The 14,693-nt window shown below is 40.0% G+C and overlaps 1 protein-coding gene across 1 annotated transcript in view; it reads left to right on the top strand.

The window, feature by feature from the left end:
* LOC121946975 (carbohydrate sulfotransferase 11-like) overlaps positions 1-14,693 on the top strand; it is a 132,074-nt gene that overhangs the window by 14,855 nt on the left and 102,526 nt on the right. The window contains exon 3 of the mRNA XM_088082490.1: positions 6,410-6,536. The gene's annotated coding sequence lies outside the window, so the exon portion shown is untranslated. The remainder of the gene's footprint in view (positions 1-6,409; positions 6,537-14,693) is intronic.

The following is a 14,693-nucleotide window of genomic DNA, read 5'->3' as shown; positions in this document are numbered from 1 at the left end:
TTTTTTTTTATCTTTTTTTCCTTCACATGGGACTCTGGCCCATAACCAACACGTTATGGGTTCATAGTGGAAATCAATCTAAAGCAATCTATTCACCTTGAACATCTAGGTTTATTTGAGTGAACTTATTAATTTTCAGACCTCTTCAACCTGCGGTGCTGCAGTACATTTTTATAATTTATTTTTCCTGTGGCGCTGTTCCTGACAGAAAATTACCATACTGCATTGGCACTAATATAAGACAATGTATTTTTTTTTATGGAAATTGTGTTTGGCAAGCAGGGGTCAAAATAATATCGGAGGACTAGACCTTTTTCTAATCAAAGCATCAGATATTAATTTTTAAAAAGGGCATGCAGTGTTGCATTAAAGATTGTTTATAGTTTTTTTTATAGCCTTAATGCCGCTTGGCCAGTGAGTTTTTTGATGTCTGTTTATAGTATGTCTTTTGAGATTAGTCAGTCTTAAAAGCATGTTGAGAAGCCCACTTAAATTTACTGGAGTTCGTGATGGCTTGTGTGATGTGTTTGCTGCCACGGAGGAAATAAATTCCTGGTGATGAGTCGAAAGCATTCCCTGATGTCTTGACAACGAAAATGGACCAGGAACTGAATCATCGATCAACCAGCCAAGAATTACCAGTTCTACAAAATGTCATGATAAAGAGCTCAAAAATAGTCTGATTTAATGTGTACAGCAGGGGAACATCATTCCAACAGCTTTTTAGAGCCTGACAGGAGAATGTGTGTGTGTGTGTGTGTGTGTGTGTGTGTGTGTGTGTGTGTGTGTGTGTGTGTGTGTGTGTGTGTGTGACTGAAGAAGAATCTGCTGCACTTTAATACAATATTTTATCTGTCAATTTTACAAGAGTAAAGGCAGGGTTAATTGTATCTTGGGAAAAAAGGTTAGTTTGACCAGCCTGAGAAAGCGTTTCCTCAAAAAGTGGTTTTGGAAATTGACAGCCTGTTGTCGACTAACGTGCCCACAAATGTTGTTTATCACATCAAAATATGGAAAAGTAGAAATGCTGGAGCCGCTTGTCATTTTGCTTCTTTGCATCAAAATCAGATTTTTTTTACTGAGTTTCCTTTTACTGAGTTGGCGGCTTTTTTAAACTCCCTCTGTCTTTCCTTCACCTTTTTGAAAAAGTCTGCTGCGATATCCAAAAACCTGTTGATATCCAAGTCTTTGATAAAGTTTAAAGGCAGGAGTGTTTCTCCTTATGTCCAGAAATGTTGGATTTTCCTTTGCGTGCATGTCTACCCCACAACCTCGTAAACTGCTGGCGAGTTGGTTTGTGTACAATTCATTTATGGCAACACAGAGCTGACCGTAAACAGACAAGAAAACGTTTGTCACAGACTGCCGCAAAAAATAACAAAAAAAGCAGTTGCGATGCATATTCCGAATTGGCTGTATACATGCCCAAGTAATGCTCCTAAAACCTGAATCAATCCAGCATATCCCACATGTCTTAATCAGAAAATGCTAAATTTGGAAAATGGCCTAATTAGGAGTTTGCTGTTTACATGACCCACAACAAATTCAGAATGTTGTCATATTCTAAATAATAGGGTAATATTAGTGTGCACGTGGCCATAATAAAAACGAATCTTACCAAAAAAGAGAGACAATAAGAGAAAAAACAAAACGAGTAAAGCAGTGAGGCAGCAAATGTATCCTGAAATTAACCAAGAGTGTTTGAGGTTGAGCAGTGTAACAGCCTTCAGGACACGGACCATAATGAACCCTGTGCTACGTCGCAACTTTGTCCTGCCATTTCTATTTTCACCCTTGCTGATTCTTTGTTAGGGTTGTCTGTACGATAGAAAGCAGAGTGAGAAGAGATCAACCGGTGTCCTGTTTCCACTGTTTGTCATTATCTGCTCCAGCGCTCCGGCCATACCTTCCAAAGACTTTAAAATTTGCCATTTAAAGAGCAAAATGGTGGGTGGGGCGGCCATGTCAAGCAATTAAGTTTCCAAGTTGCACAAGGAAGTTTTTGACTTCAGAAAAAGTTTGATTTAAAAGTTTCGTTTCTTTGAGGGAACTGAATTTGAAAGACCAAAAGGCGTTCAGCAGCGTGGACGGAGACAGGCAGAGAAATTCTTCTGCTTAAGGTTTAAAATAACGGAGTGGCGAGTCGGAGAAACGGGAGCAGAACAGAGAGAACAGTGGCAGAGCCGGGGCAGAACAGAGGAAGGCTGCTGGAGCTGGTCATTAATAGTCAACCAGGATATACCGCGGGGGGATTGCAGACCGTGGAGGCAGCTTGATAATTCAATCTGTCAAGCGCACGCTGCAAGCTAGGCCAATTAACTGGAGAGGAGGCAGGCCTGACCCCAACATCCCTCCCCTCCCTGCCTCCCTCATCCCCTCCTCCGTTTGCAACATCCCTGGCGTGTGTTAAACCAACATCTATGCCTGTTAAACTGTCACTCCTGCTGAGGTCAGAAAAGTGTGGGTGTGTGTGTGGCTTGGTGCGTTTAGATTTACCTCACTGTGCTGCCGCGGTGTCTAATAATGGGGGAGATGCTGCGTTTATGGACAGATGGCCTAACAACAACTGCTGGTAATTGACGGCTAATTGCACACACTTGGCAGGTGTTTGCCACAAATGAAACCTGAGTGATTTCTTTCGAATGTATAGTTCCACTCCTTTCTGTCGCTACACCTGTCTCCTCTCACATACAAGAGAAGAACAGTGTCCTCTCGGCCCACACACCTTTTTACATTCGCGAGACACCCAGCACTCTTAATAAATGATACAAAAGCCGCTAATTAAAACACTTACAGAAGCCAAATAAATGCAGTGCGGAGGTGTGTGTGGTGAACAGCGGCATGCCAAGTTAAGAGGAGCGCGCGCTCGGGAGAAAAGAAACATCTTTTCATGATCACAGAAATAGTCGAAAGAGAAGAGCGTTTTGCGAACGAGGTCGCAGTGGAGTGTGAAAGCGTCACGGTGAGCAACATACTGTTCGCTGGGCTTAGCACCAGATTGATTGGGCTTTAATTGTGAAGAAAGAGAGGGCTGAAATTGTATCACAGCAAACCCAGAAGCTCCCACGTTTCATTTGCTGAACCTTCAGATATGCTAAAGCGTTTTTTTGTCTGCGGGTAGGCAGGTGGACTCAAGCCACGCGTCGCCTAATGTTTCCTCTGTGATTTTCACGGAATAATATCCATCAAATGACAATAATTTCTTCAAAAGACAAAAACAGACAGTTTTTTAAATTTAAACCCAGCTTGGGCAGCACCTACAGAGAGACACTTTGAATATCAAGTGAATTTTAAAAGGCTTTCAGCATTATTAGAATTCTGGATGCAGACTTTCCAATTAGAAACATCCCTGCTCAGTTGGTCTGTTCTACTGTTGCTGTTGAGCCCATGCAGGCTGTGTGTGTGTGTGTGTGTGTGTGTGTGTGTGTGTGTGCGCGTGCGCGTGCGCGTGCGCGTGCGCGTGCGCGTGCGTGCGTGTGTGCGTGCGTGCGTGCGTGCGTGTTACAGTTTTCACAAGTCACCATGTGTGACTTTTTGTCCCTCTGCAGCTGCACGGCTATCCATCAGTGGTGGTTCTAGCACATTTGGTGACCTAGGCAAGCCTCCCTCGGTGCCTGGTAATTTCTTTCAAAAACATGTGAGGGCGACAAGCTATTTAACAAGAAATGTCCCAAAAAATAGCAAGAAATTAGTAAAGTGTTACAAAAATGGCCTGAAAATAGGCACAGAAAAAAGTAAAAAAAAAAAAAACAAACCCGTAAGAAAATTACCATAAAGAAATGCTACAAAAGGTTAATTTTTTCTGTTACATGATTTTAGATAGCAGGGAAAAGCAGGGAATTAATATAGCTATCTAGACATTTCCCCTGTTTTTGATCATAATAAATCCCCCCCAAGTCATTTTTCCAATAATTTCCTCATCTTTTACTTTTTTTTTTCATGAGATTTTTAAAAAAATATATTTTTAATTTATTTATTTATTTTCTTTCTCTCCACATACACTTCCCTGACGTCCACTGGACTCCACTATAACTTTGACTTTACCCATCAAAGATCATATCAATCTTTGTTCAGACTTTGATGACTCACTTGAACTTTTAACTCTGGGCTTAACTTTAGCGCCCCCCTCGGGATGGTGCCCTAGGCAGCTGCCTTTATCGCCTATGGCAAGTGCCGCCACAGCCATCTATCGTGCTCGCCGTAGGGTTAAAAAAGTCTGTCTGTGCATATCCCATGGCCGTGAAATCCAGCACATAATAATATCTGTTTTGAAGACTTTCACTTTGATAGTCCTCCGCCCCAAAGATGAGTCTCCAAAGAATTATTCGACAAACTCCAGACAGCTTCCATGGAAGTGTACTCTAACGTTGTGTGAAGGGGGGGAAAGATGTAAAGTTTTGCATCAAAGAGCCTCAAAAGAGTCTCCCCCCTCAACCACATAAAAAAAAAAAAGATCTAGTTTTGCGTGAACTCTCAGATGAGCTTTTTCAGACGAGTCCAAAGAGGTTTCAAAGAGTGGGAGCTGAAAGCAGGTGAGGTGGGAGAGGGAGAGAAGAGCCAGAGGTGGAGAACAAGTGAGAGTGGGTTAGATGAAGAGGGAGAAAAGCAAGAGACTGGTGGCGTGGAACAAAATCTGGCTCCCCTTCATCAGGAGGAGCTGCCTCAGTGAAGATGACTTTTTGGGGTTAGTGCAGAGGGGACCCCTCCTTCTCGTGCACACACACACACGCACCTGATCAGACCTGAACAGACATTTCTTTAAAAGGACTCAAGGAGTTTTGGCTGAGGGAGAACCATCTTAAAGAAGCAGGATTAAAGATGCAGAGGATTACCTCAACACCACACACACACACACACACACACACACACACACACACACACACACTTCACACACTTCACACACATCTCATAAAGTCCCTACTTAACTCCCGTACAGCCTTATAGGCAAAATAGTAAACACCAATTATAACGGCAAAGTTTTTGAACCGGAGCCTCGCAGTGAAGACGTGGTTTTCTTCACAATAAACTGTCAGGCGGCGAAGCCAACATTGTTTGATCATGAAAGTTTTATGACATGTTTGCCTCGTGCTCTGACTTACAAATCTTGCGAGTGTCAATTAGCAGCAGCAGATCAGGAAGCCCTGCCAACTTAAAAACAAACCTTTGTCTTTTCCGCTCCGACTCTAGAAGAATGAGGATTAAAAGGAGTGAGGGGAAGACAAAAGGGGGGCCGCATGTTAGATTTGCATGGCAAACATCCCTGACACTTGTGATTTGTTTGTAGTGCGGCAACACTGTCAAGCGTTCCTGTACGATTTTACGAATACTGCGTTTATCCTCATTGAAACATTCCAGAAAAGGTCACAACTGCGCTACAAAGAGTTGAAAAGGCAGCTGTTTTGATGTGGATCTAATGTGAGCCAGCTGAGAGAACAAGCATGTTAGGAAATCACTTCCAACTTAGGTTTTGGTTTTCTCTCATCCTGTGTTACCAGACAACAGACGACAAACCCTGCACTTCAGCAGCCAAATAAAGATAATTGCAACACAAGATATTGAGATATTGATTTTTTTTTTTTTTTTTTAGATGTACCTCTCGGCCTTTGTCTTTTATATTCCAGACTTCTTTTTAACATTGTCTGAAGTAGTTTCTTTGATGTCATTTTTTATTTTGTGATTTCGAGGCTGGTCCTGTTGTGTCTGCAACATATTGCAATTAAAACCATTTCACCAGCAAGTTGTTTTTATGTCTTGTCAGAAGTATTGACTTGGCGTTATTCTTGGAATTGTAAGGAGGAGTTTTCTGAAGAGCCTTTAGGGGGCAGAAATATTGACATGGTCCTTTTGTTAAAGCGAGTCTTCAACAGGCAAAGCCAACGCTGGACTGAATCAAGTCAGCCGAGTCAGTGAGATTGTCTTAATAATAACTTACTTCATTCACTTACTGGTCCTTCCCAACACTTCTGCTGTTACTGTCTGTTTTGCTTTACTGTCTCAGCCTTTTCTTGTTCTTGTTTCTTGTTTCCGGATCAAATCTCTAATCAAGATTTAGCTGTCTCTAGGGTTGTTGCTCAAGCTACAGATTGTACCCCCTCATTTTTGTATACCCACCACCATGAATGCCAAAAGTAATTTCAGCGAATTGATTATATTTAAAAAATCTTAATCGTCCTCAAGGGGCAATGAGGTTTGTGGCAGTAGTCAATACACCCAATTCATACCATAAATATAAATACAATTAATAGAGGCATAAATACATATAACACAGATAGATGTCATCAAAGTTAGTTGCAGTGGATATGAAATATTCAAGGTTCATCATTACAAATACATCTGGGCCAAAAGCTTGTTAAAAAACACAGCAGCTTAGGGAACGAATGATCTGATATGTTTGATTTTGCCCTTTTAGGGAAAGTATACCTCCTCCCTGATGGCAGCAGCGGAAACTCTGCATGGAGAGAGTGATGTGGGTCTGCTAAAATGATCTTTGCCCTCTGAATGGCTCTGACTTGGTGAACATCATCAAAATTATGCAAGTAAGTGCCAATAATTTTTTGACAAAGTGTACCAATGGTTGCCAAACCAACAGATCACTGCAAAAGTTAGAATTGACTCAATTAATGATGACCAAAACATTTTTAAAAGCAGTATGCTAACATTTAAATCCCTTAAGTCACTTAAAAAGAGCAGTCCCTGATTGGCCTTTTGAGAGAGAGAGACCAACCTCTCTCTCTCTCTGTCTTTCTGGAATTCTGATCAAATGGTAAAACTAGGCAGTGCTGATCAAGTATAAACCAATAATCTGTTACTATAATGCCAGTTTCTCACCTAAAATGTCTTCAGAAACATATTTTAGTGCACTGTTTGGCCGTAGTAAGAGAACAGTATGTGAACAGGAAGTGGGCCACATTCTGTTTCCTGTCTTTATAATAAGAATGCTGAAAATATTGAGATCAAATGGTTAAGATGAGCAGTGCTGATCAAATACAAACCAAAATTCTGTTACAGCCCTTTCCCCTGTTTTCTCTGGTCATGTAGCACCAGTTTCAAAAGTTTTTGCATCTGTCTACTGCATAGACAGACCAGTTTTATCCATTAAGTCCATCTTTCCAGCAGTGAAATAATTCTTTAAGTAGAATATTGACGTACTTGGACGTATTAGTGTTTTCATCTCTTGCCACGCTACACTTCTCCTCCCCCACAGATAATTGTTTTTTCTTTTTTCTCCACTACAATTATTAGACACCTTTCCAGCTTACTAATTACTTTATGATTTACTAGTTACTTTAGAAATCAAGATTTTCTTTTACACCAAACATATGAAAATGTACAAGTGAAGCTGCAAGGGCAGATGATTCATCAATATGCAAAAAACGAAAATCAGTTGGCAACTATTGTAATAATCATTAAGTCATTTTTTGAAGGTAGAAATGCCAAAGACTTCATTGTTCCAGCTTTGCAAATATTAAGACTTGCTTTTCCTTTCAGTTATTTCAATAATTTGATTTTTTTATTCAATTTGCGGGTTGGACTGTTGGCTAGAAGAAAAAGAAAAAAAACAACCTGAAGGTCTCCCCACTCTGGGGAATTTTGATGGACATGTCAAGAAGCTCTGGACGTGACTTAATTCATATGAGCAAGGGAGGAGAAGCAGGCAGCAGGTGTCTTTCAGAGCAGAGCAGTTTTATTTTACATTCAAAGATTTATTTTCAGTTCTTTTAGTTGCCTCAACTTAACTTCCTGACTGTATTGGCTTTTACTGGCCCTCTTATAGTTGTTGAGGTGGAGCTATGTATTTTTATTTGATGCCTCTATCTGGTGTGATCTAGAGTGTAGACTGTGTTGTTGTCTTTGTTTACATACTGTGAATGTCATTTTTGGGTTTTTTTGTCCATAGTGGCAGACCAGTTTCCCCTTTCGGGATTTAAAAGTGAATTTATTTTAATCCTATCCTCCAATTTAATCCTATTCATGATCTTTTGTCGATGTCTCCACGTTGGTTGCCATGTGCTTTTCATGATGAAACATATCCAAATGAGCATAATATTTAGATGTGTAAGTCCACTGACAAAGTGGCGACATGTGATCACTTGGGATGCGAACGTGTCCTATATTACTTGCAATTAAAAAACAAAACTAAACTATGTGGGGCCACAGACAGTCCTCACTCAACTCTGCTTGCAAGTACTGTAAGTGCCAATACAGTATTAATTAGCACATTGTAAATTAAATCTTCTGTTACTGATGATAGGTTAATAATTTTTAGATTTTTTTTCCCAAAAAAAAAATCTAAAAATTATTTTAAAAAAATTCTAAAAAAAAAGTTCTAAAATTTTTTAGGGCCTTTAGAGTTGTCCAGTTGTCCTGACTTTCTTCAGAAGTGATTGCACCTAAGAGAGGTGGGAGACCTTTCAGGGGATTTTTTCTAAACGGCATTTATCACTATATTCTGAGTTTTCACATACGAAGCAATCGATTAAAGTAAAGAAAAACAGATTAGTATGGACATAATAATTAGCTGGAGTCTGATGCAAAAAAGTTAAAAGTTAGCTCTGTAGTTGGTGAAGGTATTGAATAAGTAAAGGATTTTAAGATCTATATTCATTGTCCTATACATTCTGTTGTACATTTTAAATTATGTCTTTTAATGCCTGATTAACTATATTCTCATGTTAATTAATAGGTTACTTATAATTTTTCCAGTAAATAAGTATAAATCAACCATTTGTATTTAGTCTAATGAAAGCAGCAAAGAAACGAATGAATAGAGGTGATTATAGTATTATTTCCATCAAGCACATTAAACAAGCAACCTAATTAACAGCCTCAGTAGACTCCGCAGGCTTCTCCTGCACTCAGCACTGAGCTCAGTTTCCATGTGCAACGCAAGTGCCAATACTGACTGCCTTCAGCGCAGTGAAAGAGCCCCAACGGGAAAAGGAGTCAAAGAAAAAACCCACTTGATACACAACACAGAGTTGCCACACTATGAAGCTATATTTGTTAATCAACAAAAGAATTCTTAATTAACACGTCTACAAACAGCATGATTACTTTCACAATTAGCCATGACCTGTCAAAGGTGGTGAGGAATTTGCTATCAAGAGACAATTAACCTTAAGAAAATCAAATTTACATCATAAATTGAGGTTCAGTGTATCTGTACTGTCATGTATCACAAAGTGAGCGAGTTTCCAGTAAACAGGTTTAGTAGTATAAAAACTGGTGATAGCACACATGAACAAGTGTTCTGGTTTCACAGTAGAAGTGAATGTTCTGAGCAACAGGGCTACAGGGAGTCCAGTGGGGAAAGCATCACCACCCACTCTTCAAAAAGTAAGCCACACGTTTCTATAGCAATACATGCAGAATATAATAGTTTGTGACAGTGAATAAATGTTGTAATGCTTCCATCATGATCGCTGGCAGTGTATAGTCGGCTCAGTAATGCACTGTAGCTGTGAGTAGGCGAGGGGAGGCATCTAGCCAGGAGGAGATGATGTTGGACTCAGAGTAAGGTGCTGTTCATGAGCAGGTAAAAAATCAGCTCAAACAAAGAGTTAACATGATGAGTTGGTCTTTCATTTTTGGCAAAAACACAAATGCCCATTATTATTTTTGTAAGTAATACTGGGGAATAATGAATGAAAATGACAGTTGGTCTTTCCACATTTTTTTGTTTAAATATAAATAAATTATAAAAAAGGAGTAATTTACACTGGGGACATGTCACCGTACGTAAAAAAAAAAAAAAAAAAGTTCCTCCGTTGCTGACACTTTATTTGCACTTTAATCAATTAATTTTATTGGCGATAATTGAAATAAAGTGCAGATACAGATAATCAGCGAAATGTCAAATATCGGCTCCAGTAATCGATCAGGCGGATAATCTGCAGACCCCCAATCACAAGTCCATTAAAAGCAATGCAAGCTTAACAGAAAGATTTCCCCTAACAAGCTGATTCCGAAAATAATCCAAAACATGCATGTGCCGATCAGTGACTTTAATAATTTTTTCAGACAGTTTCTTCTTTAACAAGTTTTCCATTCTGTCTTTGTGAATATGACAACACATATAAGCTTTTAAAGTCCAGGAATTTATTAGTCAATTCAAATGAATTAATATGTCACTGAGGTGAGTATGTGCCACATGCACACTGAAAGAGCTAACTTTAAAAATGACAGTTTAAAAAACTCTGAACCCAGATATCCCCACAACCTTTTACCACAAAGAGATGCATTGGATGAATTGCCGTAAAAATTTGATCAAAATCAGAAATCATAAATGTCTATTTATTTATTTATTTGTTTTATATACCCCTGTGAGGGAAAATTGTGGGTCGTTACAGTCACTCTGATACCAAGCATAGAGAATTATAAAACGCAGAAATAAGTACCAGCACAAGTATGAAAAAACATAAAATATTAAATAGAAATACAGTAATACTCAAAACAAGTAGCACTATATTGTACATATTTCTAAAATGTTAAGCATGTATAATGTGCTGAGTATGTAAAGTAATACAGAAATACAGTAATGATAAAAATCATTATCACTAGTATGTGAATATTTGAAATTTAGAATACGTATAATGTGCTTAGTATGTAAAGTGTGTAAAAATAAACGATATGCCTTATACTGCAATGCAGCTATAAAAACTAGTGTCGGGTCAAAATTGATATTTGTTCAGTATGTAATATGAGGGCCGGAATACCAGAATAAATGTAAAACTAAAGACATGGCGATTGGCCACAGCTACTTGTTATATTTGCTAATTAACAATTATTTGTTCCCTGTCAAAGGAAAGATAATTGCCTGATTGCAGTTATTTGAGCTGACCGCAAGCATTTAGCATAATAGCTGGATTTAACGATCAAGAGAATTCATGTCAATGTTAAAGATGAGGCAACAGAGAAAGTGAGGTGAGTGCCTTTCCATCAGCTGGGTTAAAGTTAATAAAGTTTATACCTGAGCACAAGGAAAAATACAGCCCGGCTTTCTAGAGCTTGCGGCTGTTGGGCAGGTTCTTCTGTTTCAGCTCATATGAGATCGTATCGGAGCAAAATCATGACACAGAGGTGATGATAATTGGTCTTTATTTATAACAGAGAGTCTTCCCTACAGGTGCAGCAGTGTGTTTGACAGCTTGGAGGAAAGTTATCCTGGAGTTGTCTCCTCCATTCAGCTTTTCTAATTAGACAATTCTAATAAAACTGTTTTGATGGTAACATGGTGTTATCGGAGTAGCATGGGTCCTTTCAGAAATAGCTCAGTCTAAGCGTAGTGAGTGTGTGATTAAGAGAGAGAGAGTGAAGCTGGATGCCGTCAGGCAAGTGTTTGCGTTTGGAGCGGAGGAGAAATGAGCGGTAAAGTCACTGAGTAGTTGTCAGTAGTTTGTGTAACCCCAAAGTGAGCATCAGCTTTGACCCTGGCGGCAAAACAAAGTCTTCCCTGTCTTTCCCGACCATCCAGCGTTGGTATTTTACACGTTGGGGGTGAAAAAGTGTTGGAGAATCAGGAGGTGGACTGGCCATCAAGAAGTTTAAAGATTTTTGGATTTTTGTGGTTGGCTGGCCTTTTCGAGTGACTTTTTTTTTTTTAACAACCTTTAAAGTACCTGAAACTGACATCCCTCGTTCCCTTGTTTAATATTACCATTTGAAAATAAATATCAATAACAATATTAAGACATAAACCTTTTGAAACCTGAGCAAATTGGTTTGATTTCTTTCGAAAATATGAGTGGAAAGGCAGAAGCAACTTGGCAAGAAATATCCCACAAATTGCAAGAAAAAAGGAGACAAGAAAAACTCCTGAATTTAAAAAGAAAAAAAAAGAAAAGAAAAACTACCCAGAAAACTATAAAAATGATATTTATAATTCATAATTCATAATCATATATTTGAAATTATCTACCAAAAATTTTCATCAAATTTTTGGCTAATTTCTTGTTTTTTGTTTGTCTGAGTTGCTCGTTGAATCAAACCAATTTACTCATATCTCAGAAGGGTTAATTAACAGTCCATGTTTTTATGTAGGTCGGCCAACAGTTGTAGAACACACCGTTTAAAATCCGTTTGTGTACAGCAGAGCGAGAAGTGCAACATTGTTGGAGCAAACTCTTTGTAGATTAATTGACACTCCTTTGCCAATAATCATATCATTTTGATGTTCAAAGTAACAACTTGGATTTAGTTCTAGTTGCAAAGCCAAACCAGCCAGCACTGATGTGTGTCATAAAATTAACAGGAACAGACGATTAAATCCTTAATTACAATTATTTGTCTGATAATTAATCGTCAACTTAAAATCATGTTCGTGACAGCGCTCCACTCCCCCCATATCCCCCTGTATGTTGCCTTCCCAAAACTGTCTTGAAACAAAGCTGACGCATCTTTTCAGCGATGGCAGGCATCGCTATCATTCTTCTCCATTTCCCAGCTGTTAGACAGCCAGTCTATTGTACGGCAATGAGATATCACTTTAATTTAGAAGAAAGGAAGCAAGGAGGACGGTGCAGGCTCTGATGTTTTCTCTTGGCGTCCATTGTGTCTTGGGAGCTAATAAAAATGAGGCTGCTATGCAGTCGCAGCTTCGGCAGAGGAACCCCCCCCCCCACCGCCTGCAACACTCACACACACTCACATAGCATTGTATGCTGCTTTATTGGCTTAATAATGGGGGACTAAGGGCATGGTGGAAACAGTTTTCTCTGTGTGTGAGTGCCTGAGCCAAAAATCAAACATGAACGCGCTGGCTTTAGCTCCTCTGGAGGACTTGTAGGAACAAAACAGCACAGTGATATAATTAACAACTGCTGCCTGTGAGACAGTGTGTGTGCTTTTGTGTGTGTCAGTGTGGCTGTAATATATATGTGTGAGTCAGGATGCATGAGTGTGGGCACGGTCACACCGCGCCCCCTTTTACACATGCGTGTGCACATGCAGCAACCTGTTCATCCCACTGGTTTTGAAGTTGAGAGGCTACACATGATTCAAAACCAGCACTCCTTGTAATATAATAATGAACTCCAGCGATGACATGTACTCATCTGAGTCTCACCACGCGGGCATGCCCAAAATCTAACCCCTAACATCTGAAGGACGGCACCAACATGGTAGCCCAAGAAACCACATTAAGGAGCAACTCCCGCTATCTCCCTCCTGACAGCTCACGGGAAAGCTGTAGGTAACAAATCAAAAAAGGAAGTCGAAGCCCCAAAACATTTAAATGGAAGTGAGGCACGGTCTCACAATGGTTCTCGCCTTATCTCGCCTCAAACACCTGCCATGTCGGCTGCTACTTATCCTCTGATTACAGCTGTAGCCATTTTGCTGTAATTCGCCAAAAAATTATTCCTGAAATAAATAAGTACTATAACGTGCAGACGGAGAGTGAGAAAGATTGGGGGGGGGTCGGAGGAAGAGCACGTAGTGAAATATTCAAGTGAAATATTCCCTGGGAACATGGTGTTCTGAGATTGGAATAAATAAGTAGACAAGGAGCAGAGGGGAGGAAAAAAAGGGAAAAGTCAAAAGGAGGTTTGACGTGATGTCTCGTCTGGAGTCTGGGATGCCTCTTGTACTGTTGATCTCCGCTTCACACAACTCTCAAACAAGGTCATATTATAGTGCGCAGTGAGCAGTGAATGACAACTTTTCTGCATTCATGTCACACATCACAGTGTTATCTGCAGTGACCCTCCGTTCAGCAACCAGTTTCTAAAATGCAGGAGAGAAGTAGAGAAAATGCATTTTATGCCACTGAAAAAAAAAGTGTTTTTTCTTTTTTCTGTGTCATGTACAGTTCTGTCTGTCTCTGGAGCATTATGGACGTGTCTCTGCTCCTGATCTGCTTGGCTTTTTGTAACAGACAACAACATTAGAAGTAATAGTGGAATATCAGGGCAGAGTTAATATATTAGGCTTTGAAAGCCTGCAATATAGTCATAAGCGCTTCACGCCCAGCCACCTCTCTGTGGTTGCCATGGTCATGCAGCCAGCTGCAGCGAGAAGTTGAAAAAGTTGAACCATCATCAACTCAGATGACAGTGTCCAATAGCTGTGCACATTCATGACAGCGGCAGCCGTCCTCTCTCCTCGCCACTGCCACTGTGTCAACTATGCTACACATAAAGTCCCTGTGTCACCCAGAGTGCTTTTCTTCCAGCTGAAAACGCCATGTGCTCCTTTAGGAAACGCCCAGCTGGGAGTGTTGGAGAGGTTTGAGGCACAGTGTTTTTTTCAGCCGAGTAGCTTCCGTGGCATCAGGTTTTTCATATGGAACATCTGTAAAAGTAAACATTACAAACATATGGTTGGCACCATAAATAGATATAGGGATGGACGACGAAACCCCACTTACCCCCGCTAAGCTTAAGTGAAGCTCACATATCCTGGATACAGCCACTGCCATCTTACGCTGGTGATGTCAGATGTTAAAAAACACCTGGCCGACCAATCACGTGCAGCTCCATTTAATACGAGGGCATGGATGGATGCACGCAGCTGTCAGTCATGGTAGAAAATTCCCTTTTTATATAATTAAATAACTTATTAAAACCAAACTTATCAGAAAAACGAACACTTGATGACAACTACCTTCAGTGTCAGTTTGGCCTATGTCTCATGCACTAACACGGAGGGGTGGGCTTTATGACCTGTACTGCAGCCAGACACCAGGGGGCTGAATA

Source organism: Plectropomus leopardus, chromosome 9 (genome assembly GCF_026936395.1).
Source record: "Plectropomus leopardus strain MGB_pleo_1.0 chromosome 9, ASM2693639v1, whole genome shotgun sequence".
Classification (NCBI taxonomy): Eukaryota; Metazoa; Chordata; class Actinopteri; order Perciformes; family Serranidae; genus Plectropomus; species Plectropomus leopardus.
The sequence above is the reverse complement of the archived record's forward strand: the minus strand, read 5'-3'. Positions and strand labels throughout refer to the sequence as shown.